The following is a 20,704-nucleotide window of genomic DNA, read 5'->3' on the forward strand; positions in this document are numbered from 1 at the left end:
ATCAATTTTTATCAATGATTGTACTCTTTGATTTTCTTGAATTTTTTTTTGTATTAAATTACGATTAATTACAACAATTTTAAATCCTATTTGTTAGTGGGATTCGAATAATTACTATTTTTGCTTAATTTTTCTTTATACCAATGTGAAACATTTGTTATTTTACCAAAAAAATTTAAATGTTGATTTATTTAGGAATTTATCTTAAACTTCTTAAAACGGACTTATTTTTCGATTTTGAAAATTATTGTACAAACCGGACAATAAACTAACTAAATATGATTAGCTTGGGAATTATATGGATGGACATCCGAACCGAATAATCTACCGAATATTAAAGTGATATTTTCTCCACAAGATGATTATTTAAATACGAAAGAGGATTTGTATTTGAGATATCCAATGGCTGAACCTACCCACTAATGTCGGTACACTAATTGCTAAACCATTCTTAAAATCGTAAAATGAAGAAGCTTTTAAGACGTTTAATATAATGAGTGTTTTTTTTTCGACCTTTTTGTTGTTAATAAAATAAGTATTTTTCGAGCTTGAGGCCTTTAATATAAATCTTTATAAATAAAAATCAAATGTCGTTCGTTGATTTTGGAATTTTTTTGAATTTATTTCAAAAGGTTCCAGTTAAATCTTTGGCGCTGATCGCCTCATATAGCGTGTTTTGTGCAGCAAATACGTGAAATCGAATTCGTTACGGCAGATTTTTTGGAAATAAATTAAATATTGGTAATGTAAATAGTTTTGGTACATTTATTGTTTATTTGTATATTATTCCCTTTCCGCATACGAAGTTGCTGGCATTTGCTAGTTATTTATATTTCTCAATATAGACATGTAAATATAATTTTTTTCTTAATTTTTAAAGTATTTATACAAACATTTTGTATTTCCTTAAATTGTGAGAATATTTTTGAAAAAATCACGCGATTGAAAATATTTTTGAAAAAAAATCTCGCAATTTTTATTTTATTTCGCTTATGGCGCTATCGTTATTTAAAAATGGTAATTCATACATATTTCTTAAATATCTTAAATAAAGGTTTGTAGAAAATCGCGCAATTAAAAAAAAAACATTTTCACCAGTCGCTTTTTTCCACTTCCCATCATCAATTAGCTTCATAAGCTGACAGTGTTTTATTTTTTACAGATTTGTCCATTTCCATTTATCTTAAAAACAAAACAAAAACCAAAAATTATATGTCCGTTCTGCAGGAAGAATTTTTCATTGAAAATAGGTTTGAAGGCAAATATTGAATATAGTTCGATTTGTATTGGATACTACTTACTTTGTACTAATTTTTTCATTTTAAAATAATTAATAATTGTATTATAAAATGATAAATTTATATAAAATTCAACTTACTTTTTAATTTTCTTATACATTAAAAACAAAATTGTTTTAAAAAAACTAATTACATTTAAAACAAGTACAACATGGGCCTATGTTGACGATTTTTAGTGAAGAAGTTTTGTGACCACTGGGAACCTCAAACGTCAAACTACAGCTAGTTCCGTTAATAATTGTAGCTGAAATCTTAAAAATACAGAAAATCGGGAGGTACCGTTATATGGGGGCTTTACCAAAACATGGACTTTTGTTTATAATTTTTTGATGGAGAAGTTTCGTCGCTACAGGGAACCTCAAATAACAAATTACTGGAAGTTCAGGCAAACAATTTTAGCTTTACTCATAAAAATACCGAAAATCGGGAGGTACCGTTATATGGGGCTATATCCAAACAAAAACCTATGTTGACAATTTTTGGTGGAGAGGTGTGTTGACCACTAAGAACTTTAAGTGTCAAATTACAGCTAGTGCGGTTAAAAATTGTATCTAAAATACACAAAATATCGAAAATCGGGAGGTACCGTTATAAGGAGGCTATATCCAAACATGTACCTATTGACACTTTTTTGTGGAGAGGTGTGGTGACCACTAAGAACTTCAAATGTCAAATTACAGCTAGTTCAGTTAAAATTTGTAGGTAAAATTCTCAAAATACCTAAAAGCGGGAGGTACAGTTATACGGGGCTATACCAAAACATGGACCTATGTCCATAATATTTTAATAGAAGTTTTGTGATCACTAGGAACCTTAAATGTCAAATTATAGCTAATTCGATATAAAAATGTGACTGAAAACGTCAAAATACCTAATATCGGGGTATATTACAAAACATGGACCTATGTCCACAAGCTTTGTTATATAAGTTTATTGACACTTAGGAACCCTAAATGTTAAATTATAGCTAATTCGGTCTCAAGATGTAGTTAAAAACGCCAAAATATCGGAAATCGGGAGGTATCGTTATATGGGGGCAATACAAAAACGTGGACCCATATAGCCCATCATCGAACTTGACCTGCCTGCAAACAAAAGACGAATTTTCCCAAAAAAAATTTCAGCGTCCTATCCTCATTTTTGTGGAGGCTAGAGTGATTACCACGGACGGACGGACATGCATAGATCGACTCAGAATTTTACCCTGATCAAGAATATACGTATATACTTTATAGGCCGCAAATGAGTATTTCAATGTGCTACAAACGGAAAAACAAACTTAATATACCCTCCATACTATGGTGGAGGGTATAAAAGCGGACATAGCACCCAAAATCGTTTTGGGAGTTATGTCCGCTGGGAGTTATGTCACGGCACCGAGTCCGACATCGGGAATTCTACAATTATAACATCAATTACATTATTAAAGCTTCTAAATTTCCTTTACTCCATTTTTAAATTTGTACCCAAAAGTGTTGGCCGCTTAAAACGTATGGCTCGATTTTAAGAACTTGAAATGTATTCCAAACAAGATCAAATACGAGCACGGACATACGGAAAGACACATGTACAAGTCTATCTTGAATCATTTAATGGAGGACATTTGTATTAGAAGGGTTTAATACATTCATCGTCTATTTATTATATATAGTATATTACTACTATATCGGTTTCGCATCAAAAATATAAAGATGTCTAGAGTTAATCGTCCATATTGAGAAAACTATGTATACGAGAAATGCCTTTCCTATGTGCATAAAAAACAACTTATGTATGTATGTTCGTATTCAAATATTGTGATACCTACGGTAACTCATTAATGTTCCCCTTTTAATCCTTATAACCTTTTCATTTATTCTATTGCCGATCATAAAACGAAATTACCTTTTAATAAGAAATTATCCATATGTAAGAATACAATACATATTTTTAAGTTACCCACAAACAAATGATTGCCTGTACTCACATTTACTGATGTTAAATGCCATCCATGTATTATTCAGTTCTTTTTTTTCATTTTTATTTCATTATTAGGGTTAGTTAAACTGTTGTTACACTGATGTTTGCATGACAACTGACGGTAACAATTATACAATAATAATAGCAACAAAACAACAACCGAAATAACGAACAAAACAAAAAACTATTCTGGCAAAAACCCCCAAAGTAGAGAAGTGACCAAAGAAAAGCGACAAATGAATAGAAAAAAAAATTGTATTTACATATGAAACAAATTGTCTTCTGGTCTGGTAACTAACTGGCGTTTTAATAATTGCCCAAACAATAACGTACAGCAACAACAATAACCGAGTAAGTTGATGTTGTTGTTGTAGCTCAGCAGTAGTAACAGCAATTAACATAAACATAATTTTTACGGTAATAAACATCTAATGAAAATTAACCAACTTAACCACCCCCACCCAAATGCACACACACTGACACTTACTTTGCATGACCTCTCGGTGTATGTATTCCCTCCCTCTCTCAGGAGGGGTTATCTTGGCCAATAATACCCTAATTGTAGCAACTAAAGCTAAGGTCTTTTGTGTCTGCGTGTGTTCTCATGTTGTACGTTATGAGAATTTGTTTTTTTTTGAGCTCTAAGCGTTGACTTGTAAGCTGTTTTTACCTTTTATCGCCTTTTGTCACCTAACACCAACTGCCTTCGTGTCTCACACTTGCCATTTGAGTTGACGAAATGTTCGGTCAACGCTTATAATAATTATTTTTTTGTTTTGTGTTTTTGGGAGTAGCATATTCTTCTTTGTTATTAATACAGAAATTAACATATTAGTACATGATAACTATTATTTTTTATTATTACCAGGGGTTGGAGGACGACGACGATAGGGTGAGTGAGGTTAATAAAAGGTATTTGAATGGATAATGAAAGGATTAATGTTTTGAGTGGATGTTTTTTAAACACTTTAGCCTTAGATTACAGAGGTTATGTACACTTTGTCATACCCAGAAATCATCTTAATTGAAATATTGCTCCAAGACGCCACGTATGATAAGACTCCTTTTCAGACAATTTGGAGTCGATCAAGCTTTGTACGTCTGTCTTTTTGGCAGGCTGGTTAAGAAGTCTCGACGGGTATAACGAGGGGTAGTTTTTGCCATAGGCAGGTCAAGTTCGAAGATGGACCATATCGGTGCATGTTTTGGTATATTACCCATATAGTGATGCCTACCAATTTTTGGTATTTTGAGGGTTTTACCTACAATTTTTAATCGAACTAATTTAGGCATTTGTGGTATCTGTGGTCGAAAATGTTTTCACCTAAAAATGTGGACAGGAAAGGCAACTAATTATTCCATTTTATTTAAAAATATTTTATGATGGAAGGTGTAAATAGTTCGGCCAGACCGAACTTAACGACTTTTTACTTGTTCTTCTTAATATGGGTCTGAGTCTTTCTCCAGTTCTAGGAATATGGCTGCTCCGGTGGATTCTAACCAAAAAGCTACTGGAGTTAGTTGAGTAGGTTTGACAGGTCAGTTGAAAAGGTGCAGTCTGTAGTGCGGACCCGTGCTGCAGGCTGGGCAGACGTTTTGTACGGTTACATCCCTATAGGAAATCAGTCGGCTGCACCATCCGGAGCGTAATTGAGCCAAAAATACTGTGGTTTGTAGTGGCAGCTACGAGGATCGCATTCACACGATAGTTGTTTATGGCACTTGCTACTGCATCCGTGTGAATGCTATTTGAATCTGTTTGGTAAGCTTGTTGATCGGTGGTTCTCTCTTGTAACGTAAGGCCTCCCATTCTATATCATGAAGATCCCTCCTATCATATCCATCATATGCTGATTAGCATGACTCTCACGGTAACACCCGAGCAAGTACTGCCACGAACGCATACCGTTTTGTTGCTGTACTGGAAGAATCTTTGTCTCCTCATGTATATGCCCCCCTGAAGAAATGAGGGACACACTTTTGCTGTTCTCGCGACGGCATTCTGACAGTTTTGAATATGTTTCCATCGCGCTGCACTTACGGACCACACTTGCGCCCCAAAACCACATTCCGTCTTTTCGCGTTATATGTGATCGAGAAGGTTCCTTTATATGCATTTCATGTGCTGCCGGCTAGCGACATGAGGAGCGTATTCCTATATGTTCGCAGATAGCTGTGGAATGTGCTGACGTTGTGAACATGCAGTCGAATGTGGCCCCTATTGTCGTAATTCTTTTTCCATCGACCATGGCATACTGAGTTGCCTCTGCAGCCTATGTGGCGGAGTGGTCGTATATTTTTCTTTTCCATATCCCTCGCGCGGAAAGGATGGTAAGATCAGTCAAATAGGAGTTCAGCCTTTCACAAATGACATCAGGAAAGCTAACTGACACAAAGATCGTACAATCATCCGCATGCGTTACCAACACAATGCCGTCTGAAGGGGTAGATTACAGGAAAGGTAGAGGTTAAACAGTTCCGAAATTTTCATCTCAGACTTTTTGTTCCTGAATTTCACATATGACTGGCGTCCACACATATAATTGATTATCCAAGTTTAAAACTTGCAACCTTGCCGCCTTCAGTAGCGGGACCACCCTGCCCATTTTCCAGACTTCGGGAACAAGGTTAGTGGCTAGCGACAGGTTGAGAATTTTGATGACACGCTTGACTGCAAGCTCATCCAACTATTTCAACACTACTATCGATGACATTCGCAACATAATACATTGTGAATTGTGCTGATATCTCTCGTAATGCGACGTAGTATCCTTCTCTTCGCCCTGTCACTCCCGGAGTGCTTAACAAACTGTCGATTAAAATAACTTGTGCACCTCTTCACATCAGTCAGCGTAACGTCACCAAACGTGACTGAGGTCCCACCTTTCTTCTTTGCAGGGTTTGAGAGTGACTAATGTTGCAACTTTTCAGATGATTTAGACACTCGTTCTGCTTATGCTCATTGGCCAACCTGTTAACTTTCAGGGTCAGCTACCTGACTCTGGGGTAAGTGGGGTTGGCTCGACGAAGCTCATCACGCTCATTTGCTAATCTCGCCGCCTCTGCTGGAATATATGGCCTCACTTCAGGTATTCGATCAGCAGCAGTGATTATGTCTCGGAACGTCCTCTCTACAACCCGAACATCATAGTGGTTGAGCAGATCTCTGAAGCGGCGATTAGTGAATTTTGTGAAACTAGCCCAATTAGCTATCCGATGATTTATGAAAGAGCGGCGTTCAGAGGTGATGACATCGAACGTTCTGATCGAGACAATTATGAGGAGATGGTCTGACCTAAGAGAAACGACGGGTTGTCAGGTGTTTGCCAGACCAATTGGCACGATGATTATATCTGGCAAAAGGTGACAATCTCCGTTAATTTTGGTACAGCCATTAATCTGCTCAGGCAGTTCTACTCCCCCCATGACCTTTCAAAGTGGCTAATGTTGGGCCTATAACCTGGAGTACCGTTATTTACCGGCGGGATATATACGTTAAGCACCTCTACCTTGGCAGTTCCACACCTGACTGCTACCCAATACATTCCATGTACGGGCCATTAGAGTCAGGCTCAACGAGATAGGTCTGTATTGTAAAAGACTGGTGCAATCCTTCACCTTCACATCTTGTGCGATCCATATTCTTCCGACTCAAAAAATCCACAATCCACAATTACCGCGATCTATCATCGGTGACCATTGCAATTAAATTGCAACAGACTGTATTTTCAGGGATTTGAACATTAATGGGTGATATTAGGTGCTGCTAGTCCCTGTCGTAGCCCCTCACAGGGACGAGTCACAGTAACCACTAAGATGCACCCACTCCCGGCATCATTGCATCTCTCCCTTGGTTGGGTGTGGTGGAAACGGATGTGACAAACCGAGCATATCCTTATTGATCCAGGGTTTTCCTCCTTCCCGGCACGGTCCAAAATAATCCGGAGCAGACATTCCGGGATATTCTGTTCCCAGCACAGAAAAACGATAAATGGGATATTAGGCGGTGCTGTGCAATCCTTCGGGAGCATGCTGCTGATAGCTGGCGGGCTAGGTGGACGAACATTGACAAATTTATTCGTGACGCTACGTTCACACTGGGCCGTCCAGACCTAAGCTATACCATGAGTCTGAGATTCTTAATGACGTGACATGACTGTGTAAATCAGGCTCAGGCAATGTGTGCAAGTTTGCTCTCAATAAAAGTTATGCACACACACAATTTTTGTTGTTGTGTGCTGAAAATGAATTTTTCTATGTAATAGGCTTGTCCGGGGTGGATTTATGTGGTTGTGGGATGACTGAAAGTGGGATCATTGTAAGGGTATTCGGACCCTTACTTGTCCGAGAAGGACGAAGCTTAGTGAGTGGGGGTAATCATTTCTTTCACCTAGTCATCTCTGCAGTTGGACATGTTGGTGTTTGTTCTTCTGGATGTCGTGCTAGTCACTCGTGAGGATGGCCTTGTAAATTGTTGTGTTGTCGCAGTCCCATGAAAATCAAAATTTGTTTTTTGATGGAAACCGATACATAAAGATGAAATACATGCTCTGGCAAAATTTCAAGGTTCTACGTTCAAAAATAACGATCCTATTCAAGAAATGGCATTTCGGAAAATGGGACGACATTGTAGATTTTGTTGTAATGGATGATCCCAAAACCAAGCGCTTCAGCGGTTTGGTTTCACTACATATTCCCATTCGTACAGGATTGATAATACTCCAAATATTCGCCCTTATATGATTGATATTCCATAAAACAGGTTTTCATTTTATAAGGTTTTCTTCGGGCATTTATGGTGACGATGTGAAATTGTTGGGGGTCACGGGTAGAGCTTTGGCTCGAATGTGGAGTTTCATTATCAACCAGATACGTGACCCAAAGAAAGGCAGGAGTGTAGATTAGGGTTATGAATTTTTTACAACCTCGTATCCCTGTATGATATTTTGATGAGTTTTTACCTAAGATTACATAAAATCTTAACTATAAAGTGTTTCGGTAAAAAAAACTTCCACACAAAAAGCTTTTAAAGTTTTTATTTTTCTGAACTTTTGAAAATTGTTTGAAGTTACTGTAAGCAGTAGAGTTGTACAATCTAGTTCATTTGAAAGATCTAATTCAATAGCTTAGCTCTTTAAAATGAACTAGGTCAGTAATCTAGTTCATAGTTCACTGTCCAGTTCAATCATTCGGATCAAAATCGTTCACCGGCTCTTAATCGGTCGTTTGATGAAAACGCATACATGCACCAAATACAAACAAACAAAAGACTAATATAATTTAACTACTCCATAACAAAAATATAACATTTACATAGTTTTATTGCATCCTTAAAGAAAGATTAATTAATTTTAGAAAAAACATCCTTCATTTAGGTGGCTGGCAAAAAATCGTATGTTGTTTGTGTGTAGAAATTGTCATTGCAAAAAAGCTTTGTGCGTGTGTGTTTCTTTTTATTTTGTTCCCGTTTTTTCTATCCAAAAATGCAGATTCAATAGGTAATGGATTCGACATATTGAAATATGTTATGTCTCGTATGTTTTTGTAGAAATCTTCATTTTCGGACAGCTATTCCATGTACCTTGATCCAAAACACAAACAAACTGATCACATTACGAAGGCATCCCTTAACATAGACGACGCCGTCACTTTACGTATTTGTGAACGACATGTTGAACTAGATTGTGAATCGTTCGCTGATCGTACGGTCACCGACTGATTATAGATAGTTCAGTGAACTATAATGAACTATATCGACTGATCTAGTTCATACGCTCTTTTCAATGAATCGTTCAATTGAACTAGTTCGTTCATGAACTATACAACTCTAGTAAGCAGCTATTAAAGTGAAGTATAGGGGCACACAAAATAACCAAAATGACATAACCGTTTGTTTCTCACTAATTTCATCATCATATATGTAATAAATATATCATTTTACATTATATTTAACTTTATTTCATATATCATAAAAATTAAAAGAGTTTTGTACAGGACCTTTTCCAATATTTAAATCGAATAAGTTATTTTAATCATTAACATGCAAAAGATAATTTTTTCGTGCAACAAGAAATAATTTTTGAGATTTTTTTCATTTCATAGAATTTAAAAAAATATATATATTTTTCAAATTGTTTTGTGCGGAGCCTTTTTATACCCTACACCATTATGTGGAAAGGGTATTATAAGTTTGTTTTGGTAACAATTCATGTAACATATCGAAAAATTCGTCGGAGACCCCCAATATGGTATACCGATCTTCATATCTCGGCGAGATAAAGCGATTTTGAGATGTGTGTCCGTCCGTCCGTGTGTCCGTCTGTCCATTATAAATTGTAATCTATCAGTTTTAAATTTGGTATGGAGGTCGGTTTCACATCAGAATAGATCTCTATTTTAATTGGTGATGATCGGGAAGTGTTTAGCGGGTGAAATGGACCAGAAACATAATTTTTATCCGATTTTGTAGATGCTCTGTAGGTCGCAATAATAGTCAGATCGCCTTAAATAATGTAAGAGTATATTACAAAGAAGAAGCTTGCAATTTGAGATGACGATCAGATAATATTTAGAGGGTTAAATGGACCAAAACTTTTGTGGGAAAATTGTTAATATACAGCTTATATGTTTATTCCTGGAAGATACATTCCGGGCAAGTAAGCTATACTTGAAAGAGGAACGCTTCACCTTTCTATTGATGTCAATTGTGTTGGTGTACATGAGAAGATAAGAGAGTTGCAGCCTAATATACCCTGTTATTTGTTTGTAGTGTAATGATAAACACGCTGGAGGTCGCTATTATAGCTCAATAATCACGCAATTTTGCACGAGGTTCGGAGTTAGGTAGAGGAAGATGCTTACAATTTTGGATGATGATCTGATTATGTATTTAGTGGTCCATTACTTTTGTATGAAAAATACAAAAAAATATTTTTGGTATATATTTTATTTCCTGGAGAGCATATACAGGCAAAGTAGACTACATATAAAAATAGAACTACTGATCTTTCCCCTGATGAAAATTGCAATAATGTTCGCTAGATAACGGTCCTACTCCTTAATATATAATGGGTTTAGTGTAGAGAACCACATTTTCCCATTCCCAGTTGTTGCATTATTGCAAATTACATGGTGCCCTAACGTTTTAATTGTCCAATTAGATTTTTATACATACATTTGTAATGTACGTTTATTAAACTCGATATATTGTGAAGCAGACAAAGAAACATTCACTTACTTGTAAAAGGCTAATATCTACTTAAAACTACATGTTTCTTAAATAGCCAAAATCACTTTCATATATCATACAATTCTGCAGTCAATTTACCTCTTCATTCATGGTTTATCAAAAACCAAAACATTTGCTCTGCCTCCTCTCAGTCTGCGTCAGCTTCATTTCGACTATTACTCTTTATAATAAAATCCAGTGGCTTATTATTTTTGGTATCCAGGTATTGCTTCTTTCTTTTTTTTGTCCACATATTTCTTTTATATTTTCATTCTGATTAACAGCCTTTAATTTTTACTAAAAATTTTGAATATGAATTTCACAAACCATAACAGACTATCAAAATTCAGTACACTAATGCTTAGTTGTTGTGAATGGATCAAAACAAATGATAAAATGTTGACAGTTATCAACAAAATCTAAAGTTATCTCATTTTAATCATTCTTTATTTTGATCTAATGTTTCTGTACTGAGGTGACTTCAGCTATAGCTAGAGATCATAAATGGTTTGTTACCCTGCTTACATGTCGATATGTTTGTCAAGCATATCGGATGGTAAAAACAAACACTGAAAACAAACCTTCATAAATAAACCAGATTTCTTCTAATGTAAAGTATTGTATGTAATATTGCAAAAATCATTAATAATTATTAAAAATCTTATCAAATTCTGTATTTGCCTCCATTTGTAATACTTACTACTAAATGGTGCAACTATGAGAAGAAGGTCTAAATGTGGCAACACAATCTGTTAAATTTCTATGTTTTGACGTATTTGTCAACTTTGCTAAACTTCAAGGTAACAAGTTGCAAAGATCAATTTTTCAACTTCCTTTCCTAAAAAGCTCTCTAACTGAAAAGATCAAAGATATATTAAAAAAAATAATCGGTGTTTCAAAGTTACATCACACAGTTTCCTAGTGAAATTTATATATTTTTTCAATTTTAAAAACATTTGAAATAAAAGACAACAAGTCTGAAGGTGAGAAAGAATTTTCTTTAAAAAATGCCCCAATAACATAGTGGTTTTGTTTAAGGTTAAACACGAAGCAAATTGGTTTTCATAATAAGTGCCACTAGCGCTAGAAGAAAAGTCTTACAACCCAAATTCACACTGCCCACAGGGTAGTGTGACGACTTTATATTTGTCTTTTATAAACGCTCGGCATAACCAACAAGCTGAATATTGATTGCCACGAATCAAGCACATCAGTCTATTCCGTTGTTTATGAAAACCTACATAACCAGTTATCGTGTTGTATCAATCTTCCAACTATCAGAAGTGACATCCAGGATCCATAATTATAAAAGCCTAAAAAATCAGTACACTGTGTAAGCCTTGCCTTTGAGAATCTACACAAAATCAATTATATACTACTATAGCATATAATTGATGTCATCAATGGGGCAATGACCCGAAATTCATCCTAACTCCATCATCAAAAAAATTCAGCAACAAGAAAGTGTAAGTATGTTAGGGGTCCTATCTCACAATATCATCTGTGAGCGAGAATACTTGGAAGGATATAGATACCATTGAAGTTTATTATTTCTTTTCGTTCTGATGACTGATTGGGGTTTCTGTTTGTTTTTTATTGGTCATCCTATACATTTAGTGTTCAATAGCCATAACGTTTAGCAAAAAAAAAGGAGTCTACAATAATTCTATGTAGTGGGAACAGAGTTACAAGGACAAGGACCGAACCTCCCCAACCGACTGACTGCTAGCTAAGCAATGGCTCCTGCAGTCCTTCGTCCGTGTAGTCTCTATGATGTTGAATAAATATTTTTTTAGAAAAGTGCATCTCATCCCTCGGGACACTACACATTGCAGCATGGGTAGTTTTGCCACCTTTTTTCAAAACGATTCCCCAGCCAGGCAAAATCAAATTTTTAACGATTGCAAAATATCCTTCAGTAAGCTTTGCGACATTTTCTGAGTATTTCAGTCATGTAAAACTACTCTACAAGTGGTGTTTTAGGGCACGCCTTTTGGGGTGTTTGTGAAACAATTATTATGTTATTATTTAAGCTTGGTGTGATACGGTACCAGAATCCACAAATTTACATTTTACAATAAGTTTATTTGTTCCATAAAGAAATGTTGATATGTGGAAAGCTAATTCCCAGGGGTAAAGGTGTAGGGTATTGCATGGTCGGCCCGTCCGACTATACCCTTGGCTTACTTATTTTATAATAAAATGGAATGAATGTTACTTTAGGCATTAGTAGGCAAAAGTTCATTTATTCGCTCTTCAGAAAATCATTTTTAAGAAAAAATGTCAAAAAGGCATATCCCTATTGTACATAGGCTCCGCTGCGAACCAAGGAGGCAATTATGTCCAAATACGTGTGAGCAAATTGGCACCCGTGCTTTTGTGCGGGGAGTTTGTACAAGCAGAAAAATATATGTTAGAAATATCTTTGGATCCAAACAAATATGTGTTTGGGACTGGTTGCAAACAAATATATATTTGGATGCAAACATAATTTGTTTGGGTCCAAACAAATATATGTTTGCAAAATTTTGTAACATATCTCAATTTTCATTGTTTGGGTACCAACATATTTTTTATGTTAGAACATATTTTTTATGGGTGGAGAGAGGTTTTTTGTCAAAGAGCGTAACAACAGGGTTCTCGCTTGTATTATAATAAAGAGCTGTTTGTATGGTGCAATATAAGACGCAGGCATCACAGCCAAAGCGGGAAAAAGGAAAATATGTATTTGTGATTCTGTTTGGTCCTTAGTGTGCAAAGGCAGTTTGTTTTATTTTGGCAGTTTCTTCTGGACTATCTTTCAGCGTGGTTCGCTCTAGTCGTTTAAGTGAATACTTAAATCAGTGTTTTGTATTTTCTTAAAGTAATAGTGCTTTTTAGTAAATTAAAACCCAATACATGTTATAATTCGAAATTTTATAGTTGAATCCAAAAAGGTGAATGGAAATATGCTGTGGGACAAAGAAGAAATCGTATTTAATATTGGTAATAACATCAATAAATTTTTCATATACATTCATATATGTATTTGATATATAGATGTACCTATTTATTACATTATATAATCATTTGATTCCAGATACCGATTTCCCGCTGATGATTTTAACTTTGACAGGAGAACGTGTTTTATTTCACAACTAACGAGAAGTGTACAACGATGTTTCTATATTTTCGTTTTCTTCTCTTTAAAAGTGGTACACTACAGTATTATTTACTTTTTTATAAATTATTCTATTCCATTTTTCTTTCATTAACGTCTGTTATGTATTTCTTGTGCTATGTAGAATTTTGTGTATCTACCTACGCACGTCTGTTTTGCTTTTATTGAAATTTCTATAAATTTCAATAAAAGAAAAAACACAACCATTTATAAATGTGTATGTATGTGTCTGTTTTTTGAGGTTTTTGGGTTTGTATTTATATTACATCCAAACAAATATTTGCTTGCACCCAAACATATATTTGTTTTAACCCAAACATATATTTGTTTGCAGGACCCAAACATATGTTATTTTTGGGACTGGTTGCAAGCAAATATATGTTTGCTGCAAAATATGTTTGGGACATATGTTAGAGAGATCTTTTTTTCCTCAGTGTAAATGCATTGTATTCAACCGGTGATAAGGAATAAAACACCACGATTTATCCCCCATATGTGTCTCTTATCCGAATCTGGAAGCGGAATGGAACTCTTTGTTAATAAAAAATATTAAAATATTTTACATAAGCTCCCAGTCCCATACTAGATGTTTTTTATTGTATAGCTTCTAATAAAAGCTAGCCCTGAGATTATGACGTGGTGGATGATGAGCGGAATGTTTACAGAAAATGTGCAGTAGAAGGTCGATATAACCGGCAATCATACAGGAAGGGTGATGGAGTGGAATAGGTCCACAAATATGGCCAAAAGACTTTGCCATGATAAAGACGTTGATTAATAAATCCTTGAAGTCTAGCCTTTCTGTGCCCATACGCGTACCAAACCCAAAATCTATTTTGTGAGTCGGACTATAACTATTAAAAAAATTCAATCATATTTTTTTCTTTACATATGTATATCACCGACCACTATCTTCAATTATCCCATTCATAATATTTAACCTCGGAATTGTTATTCCACTTCAGTGTTGACGCTGATGTTGTTTTTGTTTTTACTTCTCCTTTGTTTTATTGCAATGAAGCCTTTAATTATCCTTTGTTTTGTCGGTTTACAATTGCGCGCGTATGAGTTTTCTTTGCCCTAGTGTGTTAAAGTACCAACGAACACACAGGTTAATTACTCTGCTGCTGCTGCCGGTTGGTTCTGCTGTTGACGACCTAAAAAAGTAGGCGTGCCGTTGTAGTTTTATGAATTCTTAATGAAATTAATCGTAATCATAGTTGAATGGATGGATAGATGGACAACTGGTGGCGAGTGAGTGAGTGAGCGAATAACATGCAAATTTCTATTGTCGACGTGGTGTTATTATTAGTGTTATTGTTGTTGTATTATTCAGTTTTGACTTGGTTATTGTAATACATGTTGTTGTTACTGTTATTATAATTATTGCAGGTCATTAACTAAATAAGTAACCGTTAAAATATTACACTGTTGACTTGACCTTTTCTGTTCTCTGTTTCGTGGGAGGGAAGTCCAAGTGAAATTATTGAAGTATGCATAAGTTATAGAGTTATATGGTGTATATTTTGCGAATTAATAGCTGGCACCAAAGGAAAATGTTTCATTATTTTCATTATAAATTTTAATTGAAGTCCAAGAATAGTGGCAGGCCGATTTAGGGCTGGGGTATTATTAGCCTTGGTGCTTTGCAATGTGTAATTATTTCAAAGAATTTATTATTCCTGAGGACATATTTACATACATCAAACATATGGAGGTGGTAATTTTGGGTCATAAAATGTAGTATTTTGTATGAATGTGTGTGGAGAAATAATTGCATTTAATCAGTTTAGCGGATTAGTGCGTTTCATTGGAAGTAAGATTAAAAATTCCAAATAATATTTTTAAAAATGTCGTAATTATTGAAATGGAAAAAATAAAATAAAAATTTTTGCAACTCACCAATCATTGTAAACTTTATAGCGGCCGAATCTGAAACTAGAAAACAAAAAAACAAGATGTAAGTACATAATAAACATAAATGTTGCTGAGATAGTTAAAAAGCGTACTCAAAGAATCAAAATACATAATTCACACATATTATGAATCAGATTCATGCATATTACAAACATAGTGCCTAAGGTGAAAAAATCTGTTCCTTTTTTCTTAGAGAGATTGATAATGTAATTTTGCTCAATTTTATTATTTTATGGTAGATTGGATTTACATTTAAATATTTTATTTTATTATATTCACGGTTTGGTATAGACCCCATATACCTCCGTATTTTAGGTATTTTAAGGATTTTGGCTCTCGAAACCGTTAAAAAGACTACACTACGATAACCACTTATTCTGCAAGAAATAAATTCGGAGAAAATATTCGACTAAGGGTCACCCCTACTTGACCCTTTTTTAAAGTACTCGTGGTCTCAAACATTTCGTATTTTCCGTTAAAAGCTCTTCCTCTTCCACCACATGCCAACTTAGGTGTTATGGATGCATAGAATAAGTGCATTTCCGATCTTTACAGGACTACATTGTATCTAACCTTACACGTTTTTATTTAGCGTCCCGCAGTACTTCTTTACTGCAATTGATATAACCCGCACAACAAGGTCTGCAAGTCGTTTGAAAACTTTATGAATCGGAGGAACATCAAGGTTGTCGCCATACAAGGAAAGTCTGACCGAAAACTGTAGCTTAGGGAATCGAAGGTGGGTTATTATCAGCCTAAGACATGCGGCCTACATGGGGATTTCTGAATGATATCGAACACTTTTTTCAAAATAAGGTTTTTGATTTCTTTTATTTTTTGTTGCATTGATTCTGCTCATAATTTTCTGTTTTTATTAACGGTTCCAGAGATGTCGCACCTTGAAAATTCTGTAAAAACTATATGAATTCTGTAAAAACTATATGCAAAGAAATACTCATAACTTTTTTAATGTTGGTACATATAGAAAAAAATTTCGTTTTTGTATTTTTTGTTTTTTTTTATCAGCTATCTAATGAAAAATAGAAAAAATCACGGTTGGCTTGCAATTTTCGCGAATTAATTAATATTCAAAATCATTTTTTATCAATAAATATGCTCTTAGGATTTCTTAATTTTTTTTTTTAAACTACGTTTAGTTGCAAATATGTTAAGTCCTATTTGGTAGTGGAATTCGAATAATTACTATTTTTTTTTTCTAATTTTTTAAAATTTGTGAATAAAATTTTTCCTTAATACCAGGTGAAACATTCGTTATTTTACCAAAAATGGAGAGTTTCATTTTTTATATTTTCTTCAGAAGATGATTATTTAAAAACGAAAGGATATTTGAATTTGAGATCCAATGGCTAAACCTATCGCGGGCAGAACAAAAAACTTCATACAATAATACTTACTAATACTGGTGAAATATTTGCTAATCCATTTTCAAAATCGAAAATCAAACAGTTTTTAAGACGCTCAAGATAAATTCCTTCATAAAACAACAAAATAAATGTTATTTTTGGTAAAATAACAAATGTTTCACACTGGTATAAAGAAAAGGTTGTATTGCCAAATTTAAAATAATAATTATTAGAATCCCACTACCAAATAGGACTTAACATTTTTGTAATTAATCGTAGTTTAATAAAAAATGTTCAAGAAAATCGAAGAGTACAATCATTGATAAAAATTAATTTTTATTATAAAAACGCTAAAATTTTACGCAAGCCCACTGTGCATTTTTTTCATCTATTTTTTAATAGATAGCTGTTAAAAAAAGCAAAAAATGCAACAAAGACTTTTTTCTATTTGAAACAATATTAAAGCAGTTATAAGTATTTCTGTGCCTGTAGTTTTTACAGAACTCTATGCTTTCAAAACTCGATATGTCTGGAACACATATCCAAAAAAAACTTAAAATATAGTAAAATGATTTGCTGAGGAGCAGCATCAACACAACAAAAAATAAAGGAAATAAAAAACAAGAAATTTTTCGACGCAGGTCCACGTTTAGGTCCACGTTTTCGTACAACCGAAATGACTGAAATTTGGTATTTAATCTTCCTTGGGGCTATAAAACTTTCCCCCAGAAATGTATCCATAGCCACCATAAAACGGTTCCTCCCGATTTTCGGTATTTTCACAGTTTAGCTTCATTATCACACCGAAATGTCTGAAATTTGGCATTTAGTATTCTGTGGGGCTACAAAACTTGTCAGTATAGGTCAACGTTTTGGTATCTTTTTTTCTGTTTTTGCCTCATTATCACATCGAAGTGGCTGATATTTGCCATTTAGGTTTCTGTGGTGCTACAAACGTTTTCACCACAAATTCAGTACATTTCCACGTTTTGATAAAGTCACCATAGAACGGTACCTCCCGATTTTCGGCATTTTCAAGGTTTTAGCCTCATTATTGAAATTTCGTATCTAGTCTTCGGTATTTTGAGGAATTAAGCTTCAATTTGTAACCGAACTACATGTAATTTGAGGATCTTAATGGTCACGAAACTTTTCCATGTTTTGGTATACCCAATCACCCAGAGAATGAACGGCATCGGTCCACATCTTGATATACCCCCTTTGAGTGGTTACGTTGCACTTTCGGTATCTTTAAAGTTTTAACTATGTTATCCAACAGAAATGACTGAAATCTGGCTTTAATATAATTTATGGTAGAGGGTATAAAAAGTTCTGCCCGTTGGAGTTTTCAATTGTTCCTCAGTGACTTTGCAGTTTAAAGAAATTTTACATCGCTGAAATACTCAGGAAATGAGAACCAATAAACTCAGGAGTTTAACGACCATTGAGTTATTACATTGTGCAACAAAATGGAGCTCGAGGTCTGGGGGGTGGAAAATTCCTTTTGGGGGTGAAAGCCCTTGATGAGTATATACAGAACCCCAAAGGGCAGATCCGCCGTGAGTCGAACTTTTGAGTTATGGCGTGATGGATTTTTCATTGGAGCCCCTATAAGCCTTCAGAAATTAGCGTTATATCTTTGTTTGCTGTTGTTTTTGGCTTATTTTTTGATATGACATGTCTTCAGTCAAATCTAATGAGGATCTTTTTCGTAGAACATTTCTAACTCTCTTCCTTCCATGTCCTTTTCGTCCTTTATGTCAAGAACCGCAATAAAAGTACAACAAGATGACATTTTTCAACTTCAACATGTTCTGCAAAAATGTCGCTCAGAAAATTTTAGGTACTAATCGATATTGTCGAGTTTTTGTTCAAAAAAAAAAAAAACTATATTTTGTTTTTCTGTATATTCGGTTTTTGTTGGTTGTTGGAATACACTGTGCAACACTGAATGCAAACAATTTCTAATGGGCATTTTCTGAAAGTACATATTGAGACTACAAAAACCCTATTTGGGTTTCGGGGTTTTAGATCGGGTTTGGATTTTATGGCCTCATCTAAACCGGGCTAAAACGACACTTTTTTCCATTGGTCTGGGTTTTATCTCAGAAACTAATAAGAATTTTGCTTTGCAGTCTTTAGCAATATTGTAGCCCTCATGTAGTAGAATTTATGTGTGAAGTCGATAAACTACGAAAAACTGCATCTAGCGCATCAAAATCGTTAAAATATAGAAAAGTTCACACAATTCTGGTCAGTATCAGCTAAACTGTTGGGAGTTAACCTTTCGCAAATAATGTACCCACCAATTCTTCAGAACATTCTGAAACTCTAAAATGATTATTTCACGTTGTTTACGCTGTACTTAATAACATACCTTCTACAAAACATATTTCAAACAATGTTCACACAACCAGTTTATTCTCATATTTGGGATTTCAATGCATTGTTGAAATATTTATCAAATTGCAGTTGTAAACTATGCTAGAAAGAACGCAATAGAAGCATTTTACAACAATGAAATGTTTTAAAGCGTTGTGTATTACATTTCAGCGAATATTTTTCCCAAAGATAACATTAAGAAAAATTTAACAGTTTTGGAGATACGCTGCGAAATATATACACATTATCGAATTTTTAGATATATTATAAAATTTGAGGCAATAAATGCAGTTTTTCGAGTTCTTTATTCCTCCAAATATTTTCTCCCTGCTCTTATTTACGAGTTTGCTGCAGTGGTCAAAACAAAATTCGTATTGGTTTCTGAGATAAAATGTTGCACAGTGATATACAGAATATACAAAAACACAATACATAGTTTTTTCTGAACTAAAACAGGGTAAATACAAAAAGGACAATGAAGACCCGACAATATCGATTAGTTGTCAATGAGAGCCGTACCTAAAATTTTCCGAGCGACATTTTTGCAGAATATGTTGGAGCTGAAAAATGCCATCTTGTTGTACTTTTATTGCGGTTCTTGACATAAAGGACGAAAAGGAAGGAAGAGATTTGGAAGGCCGAAATGTTCTACGAAAAAAGATCCTCATTAGATTTCACTGCCGACATGTCATATCAAAAATAAGCCAAAACAACAGCGAACAAAGATATAACCCTAATTTCTGATGACTTATAGGGTCTCCAGTGAAAAATTCATCACGCAATAACTCAAAAGTTCGTCTTATGGCGGATTTGCCCATTGGGGTCTGTATATACTCATCAAGGACTTTCACCCCCAAAAGGAATTTTCCAGCCCCCAAAATTTCGGATCACAGTGTTATTCGTCGTCCTTCCTGCGACTCTAACTCATCCAAGACCTTTCAATGGACCTTCAAGGTCCATATATGAGACCATAAATTAAAGTGGCAGCAATTTTTAATGCACAAGAATTCCTCACCCTGGTGTTTGAGTATTATCGGATATCATATGATCAGTCTTTCCATCTATTTATATCCTTACCTTTCGAGTTTCCCACACAAAGGGATAGGTAATTATTGACCACCATCCTTCCTTCCCACCATTACAATATGAATTGATTTAAAAACCAACTTGGCGGGTAATTTTTATTACCCCTCTGTTAATTAATTTAGCTTTTATTGATTCCTTTTTAACATTTTTTCTTCTTTTTTTAAGTTAAAATCATTTGTTCTTATTTACTTCCATGTTAACTTTTTTGTTGTTGTTATTGTTAATGTCGTGGTATTGTCGCAGTTGATTCACTGTGTAATTGTTGGCCATTAATTACAACAACAACAATACATACAACAACAGACATGAC

General features: G+C 34.6%; 1 protein-coding gene across 5 annotated transcripts in view; it reads right to left on the reverse strand.

Moving 5' to 3' along the window:
• Positions 1-15,593, reverse strand: part of ab (BTB/POZ-zinc finger protein abrupt) — a 181,673-nt gene extending 166,080 nt beyond the window's left edge. For all 5 annotated transcript variants that reach the window (XM_073969511.1, XM_073969513.1, XM_073969518.1 and 2 more), the window contains exon 1: positions 15,548-15,593. The gene's annotated coding sequence lies outside the window, so the exon portion shown is untranslated. The remainder of the gene's footprint in view (positions 1-15,547) is intronic.
• Between the last annotated feature and the right edge of the window lie 5,111 nt (positions 15,594-20,704).

This window comes from Musca autumnalis, unplaced genomic scaffold (genome assembly GCF_047663935.1).
Source record: "Musca autumnalis isolate F117 unplaced genomic scaffold, ASM4766393v1 scaffold_2, whole genome shotgun sequence".
NCBI lineage: Eukaryota > Metazoa > Arthropoda > Insecta > Diptera > Muscidae > Musca > Musca autumnalis.